At 42.3% G+C, this 18,458-nt stretch overlaps 1 protein-coding gene across 2 annotated transcripts in view; it reads right to left on the reverse strand.

The window, feature by feature from the left end:
- The window catches only part of UBE3B (ubiquitin protein ligase E3B), a 2,006,489-nt gene that overhangs the window by 759,625 nt on the left and 1,228,406 nt on the right, over window positions 1-18,458 (reverse strand). The gene's annotated exons all lie outside the window — the stretch shown is intronic.

Below are 18,458 nucleotides of genomic sequence, written 5' to 3' on the forward strand. Positions count from 1 at the left end.
CAATATATGAGCATAGGGGAGAACAGCCCCATATCTCAAACTCAACCGGTGCAGAGGCAGATGGTGTCAGAGCTGAGGATGATTTGTTGGATCTGATAAGCTTAAGATCCGATGTGGAGATTTTTGGAATCTTTTTTGACAGTTCCAATAAAGTGGAAGAGGATGATCTCTTCCTGGACTTGTCAGATTTTGAGGTGGGAGATTTGTCAGTCTTGGAAAAACCCGGACCTCCTTCTAAAGCCTCTGAGAAGGGTTTTTTAATAGTCCTTTCAATATTAATGTATTCTTCTCCAGGAGTGCTCTGTGATTAAAATCATGACAAACAGACCATGACTCTTGGAGATGGATGGCCCCAAAGTAATAGACACAAAGTGTGTCTATTACTTAAGGGCATTTTCTTTCCCCAGCCTCCACATTTCTTGAAACTCATTGGTTTTGAATCCTCATTAGACATTTTAGCACAGAAAAAACAGGAAACTAACTGGATAGAAAAAAACAGAAATAACTTTTTTTATAAGCTAGACACTCTAAACCAAAAAAGGGAAACAGAGGGAGGCACAGCCCTCTAACTTAAATGGGCTATGCCCGGCAGACAGGAAAAAGATTAGAGAATGCCCTCTAACTTAAACGGCTGAGAAGAAAACCATTCTCTAACTGAAGTGAACTTGTTAGAAAAATATGTATTTGAACATATATAAAGTGCTAGTTTAAAAGCAAATAGTATATAATGCATTTCATTCTATTAACAATATGGCAATAAGAATGATTGTACATGTAATTGCTTGAAGCTTTGGAACTGCAGTGTATATGAACTCTGACTCTGGCAGTAGCCAGCTCAGCAAGCTTATATTTTTCACTAATGATTATCTGCTGGGTCAGTAAATTAAACGTATAAAGCATTGAAAATCTTCCTCTCCTTCCTCTGGGACAATTGGCCTTGTGAATGTTACCAAGATAAGACACAGCTGCTGAGAAAATGTTGCAAGAAGAAAGTACAGTTTTGTACCTACCATAAATGTAGATGTCCGATAGGAATGCATCTGCAGTCCTTGCAAATGGGTTGTCCTGTCGTCAGGCAGCCCTTCGGTCGGCCGGATTCCAAAGTCTGGGTCTGGCCTCGGCTGGTGTCGCACTTCACCCGACGTCATAGCTGCAGTTATTCGGGTATAAAGGAATCAGCCGACGCCATCTTCCTCAGTGTTTCTTGCCCCAGATGCCAGGTGCCCTCTAGGAAGGCTAAATTTGGATAAATGCCAATGATTCCAAATAGTAGAGAGCAGACACAAAAATAAGCATGTATGTACATATATACAAACAAATACACCATAATAGATTCCCCCAGCTAGCTATGAGTTGGGCAAATTCCCTAGGAGTACCACAGAGGGAAAGGTGGGAGGGTATCCTGACTGCAGATGCATTCCTATCGGACATCTACATTTATGGTAGGTACAAAACTGTACTATGTCCTTCAAGGATGCATCTGCAGTCCTTACAAATGGGTAGAATACCATAGCCAAACTGGGGGAGGAGGAAAAAGGAAGTTATGGTGTAGTTAAGATCCCTTGCAAAACAGCAGTGGCAAAACCTGCTCGGGATCTAGAGTATAAAGGTAAATTATAATGCTTGGCAAATGTATGCATGGAGCTCCAAGTAGCAGCCTCTAAAATGTCCTTGGTAGCCACCGTAGGAAAGCTGTGGTAGTGGCTGTAGCCCTTGTAGAGTGAGGCCTGATGTTTTCTGGAGTTTTCTTTCCATGGTAGGAGTAACAAAATCTGATACAATTTCCTATCCACTTTGAAATCGTCTGTTTTGAAATTGCTTTTCCTTCCATTCCTGTTGCATATGCTACCAGAAGCTGGTCAGTTTTTCTATTGCCCTTGGTCCTGTCCAGGTAGTAGCGTAATTGTCTATGTACATCCAAGGTATGCAACAGTCTTTCTCCGCTGTTCTGTGGGTTGGGGAAGAATGTAGGTAGGTGGATAGCCTGATTTAAAGATACTCTGGAGACCACCTTAGGCATAAAAGTAGGATTTGTTCTCATGGACACTCTATCTTGATGGAAGATCAGGAAGGGTTGTACTGCCATTAATGCCTGTAGCTCAGATACCCTTCTTGCTGAAGTGATTGCCAGTAGGAAAGCAGTTTTCCATGATAAATATTGTAATTCTGCTGTTGCTGCTGGTTCGAAAGGAGGGAGTGTCAATTTTTCTAGCACAAAGTTCAAGTCCCATGCTGGTAATGGTGGTTTCCTAGGAGGTTTTACATTTTAATTCCTCTGAGAAACTGCCTGAGTAGGGGATGTGAGAAGACTGGAGGATCCAAGTCGTATTCTGCTGAAATAGCTGATGCATGAATCTTAATGGAAGAATAGGACAGGCCTTTGTGAAAGAGCTCTGCCAAGTATTCCAGGATGTTGGCTATGTTTACCAGTGACACATCTTCTCCTTTTGTAGTACTCCAAATGAGGTATCTTTTCCATTTTGCCGAATAATTTTTCCTTGTTGAGGGTCTGCGAGCCTCCAGGATAATGTCTTTAACCCTTTGGGATAAATTTGGGTTAATTGGCCTTATGCAATGTTCCAGGCAGTCAGCTGCAGCGTTTTCAGGTTTGGATGCAGGATGTTGTAGTTGTTCTGTGTTAACAGCAATGGAACCAGGGTAAGGGCCACATTTGTTCCCGGACATGCTCCTCAGTAATGGGTACCAATGTTGTCTTGGCCAGTCTGGAGCTATCAGAATGATCCTTGTCAGCTCCTCTTTGATCTTCAATAACACCTTGTGCATCAAAGGAAGTGGTGGGAATGCATATGCTGCCAGGTTTTTCCAGCTGAAAGAGAGGGAGTCCACCTTCCAAGCAAGTGGGTGGTACGTCCTTGTGCAGAATTTCTGTAGCTGGTGATTGTGTGGGGATGCAAATAAGTCTATTTCTGGGAGTCCCCATTTTCTTGTAATGGTTTTGAAGATGTCCGGATGCAGCATCCATTCGTGGGCATCCGTGGTAGTCCTGCTTAATCTGTCTGCTAGAATGTTTTCTTTTCCTGGTACAAAAACTGCTTGTAACTGTATGTTGTAGCTCAGGGCCACATTCCAGAGGTCCAGTGCCATCCGGCATAGAGGGTACGAATGTGTGCCTCCCTGTTTGTTTATGTACCACATAACTGTGGTGTTGTCTGTCCTTATCATCAATTGGCCTTGTCGTAGAAAAGGTCTGAATGTCTGAATTGCCAGTTTTACTGCCAGCATTTCCTTTAGGTTTATGTGTAGGTGCAGCTGGTCTGGAGTCCATAAACCTTGAATGCACTTGTCCAGCATGTGGGCCCCCCAACCGAGGTCTGAGGCGTCCATAGTGATGGTTTGGCTTGGCTGAGTGTTGTGGAAGGGCAATCCTGTGTTTGCCTGACAGGCCTGAGCCCACCATAGGAATTCTTGTTTCAGGCATGGAATTATTGGAATTTGAGTTTCTAGGCTGTGCTGGTGTTGAGACCATAAATTCCTTAGGTACCACTGTAATTTTCTCATATGCAGTCTGGCATGTGGAACCAAGATTATGCAGGATGCCATGAAGCCCAAGGCTTGCAGGACTTTTCTTGCTGTTAGCTGGTCCTGTTTTGTTAATGCCAAAAAGTAGAGAGGTAGTTGCTTCTGTTTTTCTACTGTTAGTAATGCCATTTGTTTTGATGTGTCTAGCTCTGCACCCAAAAAGGTTATCCTTTGGGATGGTATCAGCCTTGACATTTTTATATTGACTGTATATCCCAGGGCTTGTAGCAGGTAAATGACCCTTTTCAAGTCTTCTGCTAGCTTGTTTTTGTTGTCCGCTTGTATCAGGCAGTCGTCCAGGTAAGGGTAGATTTGGATTCCCTGAAGCCTGCAATGAGCAATTACTGATGCCAGGCATTTCGTGAACACTCTGGGCGCAGTAGATAAGCCAAAGGGCAATGCTGAGAATTGATAATGCTCTGATCCTGCAAGAAATCTGAGGTATCTTCTGCAATTTGGTCGTATGGGGACGTGTAGGTATGCCTCCTTGAGATCTAGAGTTACCAGCCAAGACTCCTTGCCCAGCATGGGAAGAAGCTGCTGTAGAGTCAGCATTTTGAATTTTGGTACAATGAGGAATGTGTTTAAAGCGGACAGGTTGAGAATAGGTCTCCATTTGCTCTCTTTTCTTGGTACCAGGAAGAGTCTGGAGTAAAATCCCTTTCCTTGCTCCACAGATGGTACCTTTTCTACAGCTCTCATCCTTAATAATTGAGATATTTGTTTTAGAGCTTCTGTCTTTTGATTTGGAGGTAGGTTTGGCATTCCTCTCTTCCCTGGTAGAGTATGGAAGTGAAACCTGTAACCTTGGTCTATTTTCTGCAAAATCCACTTGTCTCTTGTGATGTAATGCCAGTTTGTTGAAAATAAGGCTAGCTTCCCGCCTAAGGGTGCTTGCAGTTGTTCCCTGGTAGGCGGTGCCAGAGCCAAGTCACTGTGATTGACCTGTAGTTGTGGTGGTGGCTGTGTCTGTGGCTGTGCCTCGCTGGTTGTTGCCCTGTCACTGGCGTCCCCTGTAGGCACCCCTGGATTGGCTTCTGCCTCGTGGACGCCTATTCCTGCCTCTCTGAGTTCTGGAGGAGTCTGGAAAGGACCAATTCTTGGAGGGCCAATTCCTGCTAAACCTCGGAGGTTGGACCTGTAAGAAATCTTTCACTGTTTGGACAGATTTTGCCTTCTCTTCCATCTTCTTCAGCACTTGTTGTGCAGGAGAGCCAAACAAATTGATCTTATCCATAGGAGCATCTAATAGTTTTGATTTGACATGGTCTGGTAAGGCCTGTTCTTGTAACCATGCATGCCTTCTGATAACTGTGCCAGTCATGGCTGATCTAAAGGAAGCCTCCAGTGCATCATAGCCGCATTTTAAGGAATGGTTACTGACTTGTTGAATGTTATGTACCATTTCCTGCACATATTTTTGTCTACTGTTTCATCCGAGGACAGTTTTTGGTTAACTGGTCTAGCATAAATTCTTGATACTGTATCATGTGAAATTGACAGTTCAAGGCCCTAGCTGAAAGAGTAGCAGAAGTGTAAACATTTTTACCCCATCTCTAAGGATCTGGATTCCCTTTCAGAGGGAGGGTTTTTGGCAGAGGTAGCTGCTACAGCCTTAGGTCCTTGGGAGATAGTCTCTGGATCTGCAAAAGGAGCCTTATACAAGTGGTAATGTGTGTCCGGGACCCTGTAGTATCTATCGGGCTTAGCAGGGGCCGGAGGTAGAGAATCAGGAGCAGTACAAGCATCATTAAATGCATCATCTACAACAGACAGAACTGGAGGTATGGCTAAAGGCCTATGTTGTGGTAAATGCAGAAAAGTTCTAAGCCTTTTTCTGGAATCTGAAAAATCCTGGCCCTGCCACTGAAATTGTTTCCTCATAGCATGCAAGGTTTCCCCAAAAGAAAATTCCTCAGGCGGAGAGGCAGAAGGGATGGACTCTTGAGCATCAGAGTCTTCATAAGGGGAGTAAGGAGCCTCTGGAGGGTCTGTATCATTTGAATCATCAGAGGAATCATCTGTAGACACTGGCTCAGGGGGCTCTGCTCTAGGCCTCTTCTCTGGAGGCGGGTGAGAGGCCCTGTCTGGTTGAGATTGGGATCCTCGGATTAAAGAAATGAGATCCTCTGCTAAACTAAGCATTTGTGAACTAGAGCTAGGCCTGTGAGAGGGGGTCTTAGCAGGCACAGATTTAGTGGCTTTAGCTGCTTTAGCCCTGGCAAAGGCCTTAATGGACATGGCTGCAGGTGGCCTAGCAGCTCCACGCAGGGGTTGAAATATCCAAGGGAATAGTGTCTGATAATTCCTGAGAAACTGCAACAGCAGGTGGGATTTCAGAAGCCGATTCCACGAGGTTGGAAGAGGCCCCGGTAGAAGGTAAGTTTTCGCTGAAGGAAGAACGCTTGCTCGGTTTCAGCCGAAACCGAGACACTCAAGTTGGCTTAACCGCGGTTTCGCCGAAACCGCGACCGCGAGTGTCGGTCCTTTTCCTTGCATTTTTAGATATTTGAAGTCGGAGGATCCGACGGCATAATATAAGCAAAATCGGAGCCGAAAAACTCCTCAGCAAATTCCGACCGACATCTAAGCGTCCGCCGGTTAAAAGAAGCACAGGCTAGACAAGCTGCGACGTCGTGGTCTGGGCCTAGACAAGGTAAGCAGTAAGAGTGGAAATCTTTATGAGGTATTTGTTTCCCACAAGTTAAACAGTTATTCACTTTTTCTGACATCGGCTGAGGCAAGAAAAGGTCCCCAACGGGGTACTTAGCTTTTTAGAAGTCTTCGGTAGTAGCCTCTGGTTCTGACCGACCGGCACTTGTGAACAGCTTCTGCTTCGGGCGCCACGCGGCAAGAAAGACTGGGGAAGATGGCGTCGGCTGATGCCTTTATACCCGAATAACTGCAGCTATGACGTCGGGTGAAGTGCGACACCAGCCGAGGCCAGACCCAGACTTTGGAATCCGATCAAGGGCTGCCTGACGACAGGACAACCCATTTGTAAGGACTGCAGATGCATCCTTGAAGGACATCAAAGAAGTGTATTACAAGACTGAACCAACTATTGTATTTGAGCAGGCCTGAAACCTTGAAGGAGTATCATTTACAGAAAGACATTATAACTGACCAGGTGCTTTGCAAGGCTGTATTATTCCCAAGGGAAAGCTTTTCTAAAAAACATAACATCAGCAATCCTTATGAATAGAATACTGTTAGTAAAAGAGATGTAGATGCCCTGTGACTAACCACGTCAGTAAGGTGGGCAAAACCTGAATGAAAATACTATAAAATATTCTGCACTTCCTGCATCATGTCAGACAAAACTCTGTACTTGTATGGTTTTTTGCCTCCTGGTGTACACTAGTAAACTTTTGCATCTGAGCCTCCTGTGTTGTTATCTTTATTTTTATTTAACAGTTTGGTCCTTCTTGAATCGGAAACCCTCAGACAGCTACAGACCAGAGTGTACCGGTGGTCGAACACTGCACAGGAAAAGCTACCGAAACGGTTCTTCTTGAAATACAAAGACCTCCGACTGAATTGTCGTTTTGAGAGGCTGGCCACTTTCTGATCTGCGGCCGAAGAGCGGTCTCGAACTGGTCGACTCAGGAGGCTCAGGTAAGAAGATATTTGCCTTTTTTCTGTTTTAGATCAGGGACTAGGTTGCAGTAAATACTATTGTCAGAAGATTTGTTATACAGATCAGGGGCAAAAGGAAATTACTGTATATTTTGTCAGAGATCAGGGAAACAGAATAAGGTAGGCCGTCATTCTAGATAAACTGTGTAAGGAATTGAAATACCACATGGTGAAAAGGGTTACGTAACATTTTCTTTTAGTATGGGAAATCAGTGCACTAAAACATTGCGAGATCCGGCCCTAACTGAAGACGCAAAATATATGCAATTACAACGGGCTGATAATGTAAGGTATTATACAAAATGGGTTAATAAATACGGATTTGATGGTAAATTAGATAAAATTTCATTAGTTAAACTTTTAAAGCAACTTAAATCTGACGCAGAAGGTCAGGCAAAAAAACAACAACGATTAGGCATTCCTCAGGCACACAGGTGGATTGAGGAAGTAAACCGAAGGGAACAAAAAACTAAAAATGCTAAAACATTATTTTTAGATAAAGAGGATAATAATACAGTAATAGCGACGGCTCCTCCTCCCCCACCCCCTCCGATGCCTTTTTCAGGATATGAAGCAGGAGGACAAGCTGGTCCACCTCCACGTTATCCTGATGTCACAAGAACAATAAAACCATTTGTTAGAGATCCTATTAAAACTAGGTCCCGGACACGTAAAACACTTGGGGACACAGACTTGTATCAAGTAGGGAAAAACACACTAGAGGAGAGTGTGGAAAAAATCTGTCCACTAATCGAGGTATCAAATCCTCAGGCAGGACAGGAAGGGCAGGACCCAACTCTTCTAGTATACAGAACATGGACACCGGAAGATATTCGAAAAGCTACAGAGGAAATCCCTCATCCAAAAGTTAATTACACAAAGTTTTTACAAGATTTACAAGGTATGAGACTAAGTTACCACTTGAATGGGGAAAAAAGTAAAAAAGGTAGTTAGATAAATTGTGGGTCCAGACTGGCACATGATTTGTGGCTCCTGAAATCCTAGTAATGCAGAGCTTAAACCACTCCCACATAGTGAAGCAGAACTAGACAACAGAGTAAAAGGTCTTACAGACCGAATTTCTGAAAAATGGAAACCTAGAGCAGATTGGACTTGCATTAACCAATGCATACAACAAGAGAATAAAACTGTAGATGGGTACTATGGTAGATTATTGAAATGTTTCAATAACCATAGTGGTATGGCTATTCCTAAAAATCAGACACATGATACTTCGTATAAACAGCAACTGAAAAATGCGTTTTTGAAAGGTTGCATTGCACCTATCAGTAGCTTTATTACAAAGCATATGATAGATCATCGAACACGTAGGCTACAAGCCTTACTTGAATATGCTAGACATGCTGAAAGACACTTTAATAGTAAAAAGAAAAAGAAGACACAAGTCTTCACTGCTGAAGATGGAGCTGAGGTTTTTGTAGTACAGTCCGGTAAAAAAAATGCCCAGGGAAATAAACAATCTGACAAACGGTCAGAAGATTTTAAAGAGAGAAAAAAGAAAGGTGAGTGCTTTAAGTGCGGAAAAAAAGGACATTTAGCAAGGGATTGCAGGCTAAATAAAAAGGTGACTACAGAAAATAAGGGTGATGAGGACTGACTATATAATAGTGATGAAAGTCAAAAATCATCAGGAAAGACTAACAGACAAAGGACAAATGTAAATGTAGTAGAAGGAACAGAGGAAGTGCAAGCAGATATAGAGGATGAAGAAAGTGAAATTTTAGATTTGGCATTACTGAGCTTGGAGCTCTACCTGGCACACACAAAACCGGAAGTTACACTTCTGGTGGAGGGAAGGGAAGTAAAATTCCTGTGTGACTCAGGAGCGTCAGAAACTTTGATACACCCCTCCAAGTTACCAGAATATTCCGAATCACCTGATTATATATTAGTAAAAGCAGCAGACAGCTATATAGGGAGCCACTCTCCCATGATATAGCAATAACTGACCCTGTTTCAGGTATGACTCAAAAAAGTAAAATTGTAGTTTCTGCAAAATGTCCAGTAAACCTACTGGGAAGAGATCTTATGCAGATATTTGGCATAGCGGTAGTTCCCCACTATGCAGGGTATGGAGGCACAAAAACAAATGGATACTTTCGTGGTGTGACCGGAGGGTGAGACTTTTTACTGGTACAGCCAGGATCTAGTTACGACTGGTCCAGGGGCAGTAACCGAGGAACTGATGAATGTAGCCATCAGTAAGGCCCCCTCCCTTGACACTGACCAACAGCATTTGTTACACTGTACTCTATACTACTGTAGCAGGCCAGGACCTGATAAAAAATATGAGCAAGAATTGTTTAAAAATCCTGCTAACAAATTAGTATTACGAACCTTGTATTGGGATACTGAGGAAAACAGTGTGGTAAGCTGTTCATTACCTCAGGAATTCATGACACTGTATAAATCTAATCGACTACCACATGTCAGCTTGACAAAAAACAAGAATATGAAATGGGCAGACTTAGGAGAAAAAGTAACAAGATGGAAAAAACAAACTGATTTAGAATTATCAGAACAGGGAATACAAAAACAGAAATTGAATTGGCTAACACAGACACATCCAGCTGTACACTTACAAACTAGTGAAGACAGCTGATTAGCGTTCTTATTAAAAGAAGAAGAAAAAGCCTTGTGTGACATAACAAAGATTCTTTGGTCAACAGGCAAATCAGATGTAGGACTTATTCGAACAGCAGGACCAGTTACTATTACACCAAAATCAGCATTTAGACCACAGAAAAGACAATACCCCTTGAGGAAAGATGCAGAGCAAGGTATCAAGCCTATAATAGCAGCATTACTCAAGGAAGGAGTACTGGTAGAATCTCTTGATTCACCATGTAATACTCCTCTATTTCCAGTTAAAAAAGCAAACTGGGAATGGCGGATGGTACAGGATTTACAAGCTGTAAACAATGCAATAATACCTAGAGCACCTACGGTGCCAGACCCACACACCTTGTTAAACGATTTAAAGCCGCAACAAAAATATTTTACTGTAGTAGACATAAGCAATGCTTTCTTTTCAATACCTATACACCCTGATAGCCAGTATTGGTTTGCATTTACATTTCAGGGTAAAAGATATACCTATACTCGGCTACCACAGGGATATTGTGAAAGTCCAACGATATTTGCACAAAAAATGGCAAGCAACCTGGCAGGGTTTACCCCACCAGGAGGTAGTCAGATTCTACTTTATGTAGATGACATTTTGCTAGCAGCCCCCACCCAGCATCAATGCAGGGAGGATACGATAGCATTATTGAAATTTTTAGCAGCACAGGGACATAAAGTAAACAAAAGTAAGTTACAACTTTGGAAAAAACAAGTCAGATACCTAGGATATGTAATATCCAATGAAGGTAAAATATTAGACGAAGACAGAAAAACAGCAATTTTACAGGCACCTAAACCAGCAACCAAGAAGGAAATGATGTCCTTCTTGGGAACGACTAATTTTTGTCAAAGCTGAATATCAAACTATGCTTTAGAATCTGCTCCACTGGCTGATTTAATATATAAAACACCAATGGCAGCACAAGATATATTACAATGAACACCCGAAGCAGAAACAGCTTTCTGCAGACTAAAACAATTGATAGCTTCTTCATTAGTTTTAGGACTTCCGAATTACTACAAAAGATTCTTTCAGACCGTAGATTGTAAACAGGGATATATGACGTCAGTTCTGACGCAACAGCATGGGGATAAGCAATGCCCCATAGCTTACTATTCATCACAGTTAGACCCAGTGGCACGATCGTTGCCTCACTGTGTACAAGCAGTGGTCGCAGATGCAATGGCAGTACAGGCTTCGGCCTCAGTGGTGTTATTCCATCCTCTCACACTGAGAGTGCCTCATGCAGTCGCGATAATTTTACTGCAAAAAAAATAGCATATTTATCTCCTGCTAGACATCTTTCATGTATGATCATACTGCTGAGCCAACCTCATATGGTAATTAAACGTTGTACAACATTAAACCCGTCAACGTTACTTCCGACTCCTGTGGATGTCACACCGCACAGCTGCCTGCAGGAAATTGAGCAAATAACTTTGCCCAGACAATACCTCACTGATATGCCCTTGAATGATGCCGAGGTGACATTTTATGTGGATGGCTCATGCAGAAAGTGTCCTACAGGGAAAAAATCTAGTAGGATATGCAGTAGTCACAGATACAGAGATCTTAGAAGCCCAACCTTTACAGCATAACCTATCTGCTCAAGCAGCAGAATTAAAGCCTTAACACGGGCTTGCACTCTAGCGAAAGATAAATGTGTGAACATATATACTGACAGTCAGTATGCTTTCTCTACAGTGCATGTTTTTGCACAACAATGGAAAAATAGGGGAATGATGACATCTAATGGCAAACCGATTAATCATGCGCAACTTATTTTGAACTTATTAGATTCCATTCAGTTACCTACTAAAGTAGCTATTTGTAAATGTTTAGCTCATACAAAACAACAGGATAGAATTTCAAAAGGAAATGCAAAAGCTGATGGAGCTGCAAAGCAAGCAGCCTCAGACTCAGAAACTTTACTTTTAACTGAAGAATTACAACCCTCTGAGATTTTAGATCTAAAAATGTTAAAAACAATGCAGACACTAACTACGAAGCAGAAAAACAAAAATGGGAAAAACGAGGTGCAATCCTCAAAAAGGGACTGTATGTCTCCAAAGAGAAAAAAAACAATATTACCATCTAATTTATTTAGATATGCAGCTTTGTTGAGCCATGGGCAGTGCCATGTCTCAACAGGGGGGATGGTACAGTTAGTAAATCGAACATTCCAAACATACAGATTCATAAATTACACAAAAAAATGTTGTGCAGGCATGTCATATTTGTAACAAACATCATGCACAAGGGGCATTCAAACCCAAGCAAGGGAGTTTTCCTACACCACCATATCCGTTCCACACTATTTGTATGGATTTCATAGAATTGAATAAATGTGAAGGGAAAAAATACTGTTTAGTAATTATAGATATGTTTTCCAAATGGGTAGAAGCGTTTCCAACTAAAAATCCGGATGCAGCAACCGTGGCAAAAGCCCTAGTAAAAGAAATAATTCCTAGATTTGGCATACCGGAAAGGATTTATAGTGACAATGGGACACATTTTGTTAATCAGACGATTCACCAGCTTGGGAGATTCTTTGGAATCTCCTTGAAGAATCATTGTGCTTACCACCCACAGTCTGCAGGACTGGTGGAAAGGTACAATGGAATTCTAAAAAACAAATTGAGGAAGCTAGTGAGTGAGACACAGAAAACCTGGATTTGCTGTTTGCCTTTGGCACTGCTGAGCATGAAAACAGTTCCAAATGTAAAGGGTTTGACTCCCTTTGAAATGATATTTGGAAGGGCATATTATGTGCCACAGTGGAAAGCTCTCATGCCTGCAGAACTAGAGGCTGACAGCTCATTAGCTAGCTATATGAGGAAACTGTTAACAAATAAAACGGTTTTGCAGTTGAACTCTTTTTCAGATAAAAGACAGACCAGACCGTTAGAAGCAGTGCTGACTCCGGGGACCTGGGTTTGGCTGAAGGTTACGAAGAGAAAGAATTGGGTGAGTCCAAAGTGGGAAGGACCGTACCAGGTACTGTTGGCAATGCCTACTGCAGTCAAAGTTGCTGAGAGGTCGCCCTGGGGTCCATCTGGCGCATTGTAAACCGGTAAAGAATTTTCAACTTGATAAACATTTTGGGACTGATACACAACAAAGGCAGGATGGCCAAGAGCAAAACGAGTAAAAATACAGATCAACCCCAAAGATGTTGCTTAATCATCTTGTTGACTATGCATTTATTGACTATGATTGTGATGACCTTCCTTTTGTTGTGGCTTTTCCTACATGTAACCACACAAGTGAAAGTGGAGAGACGTGATGAACTGTCTATAGACTGGCATCTAAACTTTAACACATACCTAGCTATGAAGCGTGTATATGTAGAGACTATGAACATTTCAAATTGCTGGGTTTGTACTGCTATACCAACAGCATATGGAGGACTGTTAATGTCCGCTGTCCCCTTGGGGATAAATGAGACTTGGGAGAATCTACTTTTTGATATAGGATCTGTAAGATCACAAGACAAAATTACATTGTATTTGCCTATTACACAGAAGGGAATTGTATGTTTTTATAAGAATGATACACTTCATGTTGGTTGGAGTAACTGTAACATAACTATATCTTATAAATGCTATATTAAAGTTAAAGATAGAGGCACTGTTTGTAATACGAATTATGATTCATATTTGAGTTTAATGAAAACAACATTAAGTGATGTGCAGAGAAATCCTGTTTTGCATAAACAACTGTCTATTATAGACAAGAAAATGTTTCATTCAGAATTAACCCGCATCAGTACAAAAGTAGAAAAATAGAAGTTATGTTCTTACCATAACGTTCCATGTTAGTTGTCTTCTTCTCGCCTTCTTCTTGCTGGATGGGTTCGGAGCCGACCTCGGCCCGACTGCCACTCTAAAAGCTCGAGAGTTGGTTCCACCGCTCGAGGCTCCCTTATATCCCACAATGCTAGGCGAGTTACCGCAGATCTCGTTTGTAAGCTAACCCCAGCTTATAATAGTAACAGAATAACTCTAAACAGAGTCCACCTCTAACAACAGGAAGAAAGAAGGGTGACCTACATCCTGATCCAGGAAATATGCAGAACAGCATATGCCTAAGAAAGAGGTGGTAGAAAGAGAGGTCACGATCACAACTCCTCTAGGTCTGTCCAGGCCAGGGGAAGGAGGGTGGGGCCCAAGAAGAAGGCGAGAAGAAGACAACTAACATGGAACGTTATGGTAAGAACATAACTTCTATATGTTAAGTTGTCTATCTCGCCTTCATTCTTGCTGGATGGGACCGCCCCTAGCACCTTGTCCCGGTGGCCTAACGGAACAGACTCCTGAGAACAGTGGAACCAAAATTAGCTCTATGCCTAGAAGCTAAATCCAACTTATAATGAGAAATAAAAGTGTGAGGAGTAGCCCAAGTAGCCGCTGCACAAATGGTGTCAATAGGCAGTCTGTCTTGGAAGGCTAAAGAAGTAGCCAAAGCTCTGGTGGAATGGGCTTTAGGTTTATTAGGCAATTTTTGTTGTCTAATTTCATATACCAGGGAAATCAAAGATGTTAGCCATCTGGATAATGATACCTTTGAAACTGAAAGTCCCTTTCTGCTTCCGCATAGGAGACAAACAGCTGATCAGATTTTCTGAATTGTTTTGTTCTATCCAAGTAGTACCTCAATTGACGATGAACATCCAGGCAGTGTAATTTTTGTTCAGACCTATTGGAATACTCTGGAAAAACGACAGGAGGTCAATGCTTTGGTTTAGATTTGATGTCAGACCACCTTAGGCAAAAGGATCGGGTTAGTTCATAAGGATACCTGTCCTTATGAAACAAAAGATAAGGAGGACGACAACTGAGTGCTTGAAGCTCTGAAACTCTTCTAGCTGATGTAATAGCTACCAGAAAAGAGTTTTCCATGATAACAATTTTAAGGAACAGGAAGCTGCAGGTTCGAAGGGGAAGAATCAAAGAAGCAAGAACTAAATTTAGGTCCCAAGGAGAAGGAGGATTTCTTATAGGAGGTCTGAGAAGAAAAACTCCTTTCAAAAAGGCTTTGCAGAATTTGTGGGACATTAGGGCAGATTCAGAAATACCCACATGAAAGTTAGAAATAGCTGCCAATTGAACTTTAAGTGTAGAGGGAGATGAACCTGCATGGAAGAGTTCAGCTAGAAAGTCAAGGACTAGTTGAATGGAAGCGGTGAAAGGATCTATGTCCTTTCCTTGAGCCCAATATGTGAAACGTTTCCACTTACTCAAATAAATCTTCCTAGTGGAAGATTTATGGAAGCTATCAATATATCTCTAACAGAGTGAGATAATTGAGGAAGCCTGGCTAAGGTTGGAACTGGAGGAACCAAGCAGTGAGGTTCAGAGAGGAGGGAGCGATGAAACTGACCCGACTGATGGATCAAAAGATCTGGAACTAGGTCCAGATTCCACGGTCGCCCAAGAGAAACAATGTAGAAAGGGGAACCACACTTGTCGAGGCCAGTAAGGAGCAATGAGGATCAATGAGGCCTTCTGAGCGATAGCTTTCTGAATTACTTGAGAGATCAGTGGGAAAGGAGGAAATGCATACAGAAGTCCCCGGGCCAAACTTGGACTAGAGCGCCTCTGCTGGATTGGCCTGGTAAAGGGAATAGAGTGAAATATTCTCTGCACTTGCTGTTTTGGGGGTAGCAAAAGATCGCAGCAAGGCTGACCCCACTTGAGAAAAATTTCTCTCACTACAGAGTCTTTCAGAGACCACTGTGAGGCATGAGAATAGCTCTGCTCAACTTGTCCGCAATATGATTGGACTTCCCGGGATGTGCTGCTATCAGAAAACGCTGAGAAGAAATCGCCCATTGCCACAGTCTGAGTGCTTCTCGTTACAGGATAAGGATCTGGTTCCGCCTTGTTTGTTGATGTACCACACTACAGACATATTGTCTGTCTGCATTGCAATTGTTCCCAAGGGAAGAGAGTCTTGAAGGCCTTGCAACGCTAATAGCACTGCTCTCATGTCGAGAAGATTTATGTGCAGGTGGGATTCGCTTGGTTGCCATGTGCCCTGTACTGTGCTGCCTTGATAATGCCCCCACCCGATCAGGGAGGCATCCGTTGTCAGTGTAGCAAACCGGAGGAGGTGGAACAAAGGTCTTCCCGACAGGAGATGGGGGAAGACATCCACCACATGAGATGCTTTTGCACGCGTGATCACAATGGTGTGAGACATTGGAAGTTCCTGGTATGACCATTGAGTAAAAAGCATCCACTGAAGGATCCGCATGTGGTATCTGGCTAATGGAAGGAGAGGTATGGCCGCTGCCATAATTCCCAACACCTTTAGAACTAACCTGGCTTTGATTCTGTTGTTGTTGAGGAGGAGTGATACCAATTTGTGAATGTCTGATATCCTTTGATGTGTTAGCCTTGCAGACATGTTTATTGTATCTAGATTTGGACCTAAGTAGGTAATAGTACGACAAGCCTACAAAACAGACTTTTCGTAATTTATTGAAATACCCAGCTTTTGACAAACGCTAAAAGTGTAATCTCTGGCCATCAGAAGGAGATGCTTGGTGGGAGCTGTGAGGAGCCAGTCGTCCAAATATGGAAACACCTGGAATCCTTTGTCGTCTCAGGTGAGAAGCTACCACTGCCATGCATTTGGTAAACACCGGGGCAGTGGTGAGACCAAAGGGCAGGGCCCTGAACTGAAAATGACTGGTTCCCAGCCTGAAGCGGAGGAATCTTCTGGAGCGCCTGTTCATCTTATATGATAGTACGCATCCAAGGTCTATAGAGCACATCCAGTTTCCTTTGCCCAAAAGGGGAAGGATGGATTGCAGCCACCATCCAAATCTTGTTTTCTTGACTGATTTGTTCAAGACACTGAGATCCAATATCGGTCTCCAGTCCCCTGTTTTCTTTGGAACTAAAAGAACCTTGAGTAGATTCCGATCCTTGTTGGTCTGCTGGCACTGGCTGAATTGCTCTTTTGCAAGCAGTTTTGAAATTTCCAAAGCTGCTAGATCCCTTTGAGCGGTGGAACATCTGGAAGGGATTTTTTGACTGATTTGGAAAGCGAAAGGGGATAGAATAGCCTTCGAAATGATGGACTGTACCCATTTGTCTTGAGTCAGGGATAGCCAGGCTTTTCCCTTTGAGCCCGGGGTGGGAAACCCAAACATTAAACCCTCAACTTACTTCCGACTCCTGTGGATGGCACACCACAGCTGCCTGCAGGAAATTGAGCAAATAACTTTGCCCAGACAAGACCTCACTGATATGCCCTTGAATGATGCCGAGGTGACATTTTATGTGGATGGCTCATGCAGAAGGGTCCTACAGGAAAATCTAGTAGGATATGCAGTAGTCACAGATACAGAGATCTTAGAAGCCCAACCTTTACAGCATAACCTATCTGCTCAAGCAGCAGAATTATAGCCTTAACGGGCTTGCATCTAGCAAAGATAAATGTGTGAACATATATACTGACAGTCAGTATGCTTTCTCTACAGTGCATGTTTTGCACAACAATGGAAAAATAGGGAATGATAACATCTAATGGCAAACCGATTAATCATGCAACTTATTAGATTCCATTCAGTTACCTACTAAAGTAGCTATTTGTAAATGTTTAGCTCATACAAAACAACAGGAAGATTTCAAAGGAAATGAAGCTGATGCAGCTGCAAGCAAGCAGCCTCAGACTCAGAAACTTTACTTTTAATGAGGAATTACAACCCTCTGAGATTTTAGATTTAAAATGTTAAAACAATGCAGACACTAACTACAAAGCAGAAAACAAAATGGGAAAATGAGGTGCAATCCTAAAAGGACTGTATTCTCCAAAGAGAAAAACAATATTCCTTCTAATTTATTTAGATATGCAGCTTTGTTGAGCCATGGGCAGTGCCATGTCTCAACAGGGGATGGTACAGTTAGTAAATAATATTCCAAACATATGGATTCATAAATTACACAAAAATTTTGTGCAGCATGCCATATTTGTAACAAACATCATGCACAAGGGCATTCAAACCCAAGCAAGGAGTTTTCCTACACCACCATATCCGTTCCATACTATTTGTATGGATTTCATAGAATTGAATAAATGTGAAGGGAAAAATACTGTTTAGTAATTATAGATATGTTTTCCAAATGGGTAGAAGCTTTTCCAACTAAAATCCAGATGCAGCAACAGTGGCAAAGCCCTAGTAAAAGAAATAATTCCTAGATTTGGCATACGGAAAGGATTTATAGTGACAATGGGACACATTTTGTTAATCAGACGATTCACCAGCTTGGAGATTCTTTGAATCTCCTTGAAGAATCATTGTGCTTACCACCCACAGTCTGCAGGACTGGTGGAAAGGTACAATGGAATTCTAAAAACAAATTGAGGAAGCTAGTGAGTGAGACACAGAAAACTGGATTTGCTGTTTGCCTTGGCACTGTGAGCATGAAAACAGTTCCAAATTAAAGGGTTTGACTCCCTTTGAAATGATATTTGGAAGGCATATTATGTGCACAGTGGAAAGCTCTCATGCCTGCAGAACTGGAGGCTGACAGCACATTAGCTAGCTATATGGGAACTGTTAACAAATAAACGTTTTGCAGTTGAACTCTTTTCAGATAAAAGACAGACCAGACCGTTA

Source organism: Protopterus annectens, chromosome 4.part0 (assembly GCF_019279795.1).
Source record: "Protopterus annectens isolate FY-2018-M chromosome 4.part0, PAN1.0, whole genome shotgun sequence".
Classification (NCBI taxonomy): domain Eukaryota; kingdom Metazoa; phylum Chordata; order Ceratodontiformes; family Protopteridae; genus Protopterus; species Protopterus annectens.